This window comes from Castor canadensis, unplaced genomic scaffold, assembly GCF_047511655.1.
Source record: "Castor canadensis unplaced genomic scaffold, mCasCan1.hap1v2 HAP1_SCAFFOLD_1261, whole genome shotgun sequence".
Lineage (NCBI taxonomy): Eukaryota > Metazoa > Chordata > Mammalia > Rodentia > Castoridae > Castor > Castor canadensis.
The window spans coordinates 27,752-28,676 of NW_027395468.1; the positions used below are offsets into that span (position 1 = coordinate 27,752).

A 925-nucleotide genomic window follows, 5' to 3' on the forward strand; every position below is an offset into this window, starting at 1 on the left:
GCCACGCGCCCAAGGGTCGGCTCCCGCAGGCGAGGGAGGAGGGCGGCCAGAACTGTGCACCCCCCCCACACCCCCGCCTTAGCCAAGGCAGTGACACATCCCCAGAGGAACAAGAGCCCGAGAGCACTGAGCAATGTTCCCCTGAGAAAACTCGATCCTGGTCCGGGCACCGGGACACCTCGGGAAGAAAGCCAGCGAGTGGCCACCTGGGCGAGACCGGCTGCCCCAGCAGGCGTCCGGGGCCCCTGGCCGCTTGGCCAGAGGCCGCCAGCCCCCACCCCGCAGCCCCCACCCGCAGCCGTGCCAGGGGAGCAGTGTGGAGACGCAGGCCGCGCCCACCTCACGCTCTTGGGGCTCCAGGAGGCGGCAGCTGGCGTCTACGGCCATACCACCCTGAACGCGCCCGATCTCGTCTGATCTCGGAAGCTAAGCAGGGTCGGGCCTGGTTAGTACTTGGATGGGAGACCGCCTGGGAATACCGGGTGCTGTAGGCTTTTGCTCGTCCCTCCCTCGCTGCTCCTTTTGGCCTCCGGGACCTCACCGCCCCGACCCAGCGCCACCACCACCGGCGACCCCTTCCCCGCCACCCCGCCAGACCCACGCCTCCCACCTCACAGACACGCCCCCGAATCCTCTCCTCTCCCCTCCCCACACTCTCGTGGGGCGCGCGCCCGCTCACTGGGCACCAGCCGGGTGGGTCCCAGGCCACGTTGGGGACCGCTCCCCAACTGTCCTCAGAAAGCCAGCAGGAGTAGAAAACGTTCAGGCGGACGGTGAGGGAAGTGCGAAAGCCCTGAGAAAGCGGGTCTGCAGCCCAGCGGGCCCCAGACTGGGACGCGCCACACCCTGGCTCGCCACAAGGTGGTGCACTGGGCCCAGGGCAAGACGCCAGGGGACAGGGAGGCAGGCCACCTCAGTCGGGTGC

General features: G+C 69.4%; 1 non-coding gene across 1 annotated transcript; it reads left to right on the top strand.

The window, feature by feature from the left end:
* Positions 1–375: 375 nt before the first annotated feature.
* On the top strand, positions 376–494 carry LOC141420585 (5S ribosomal RNA). The gene has a single exon (XR_012445103.1). It is a non-coding gene; the product is annotated as a 5S ribosomal RNA (ribosomal RNA).
* Positions 495–925: the final 431 nt, after the last annotated feature.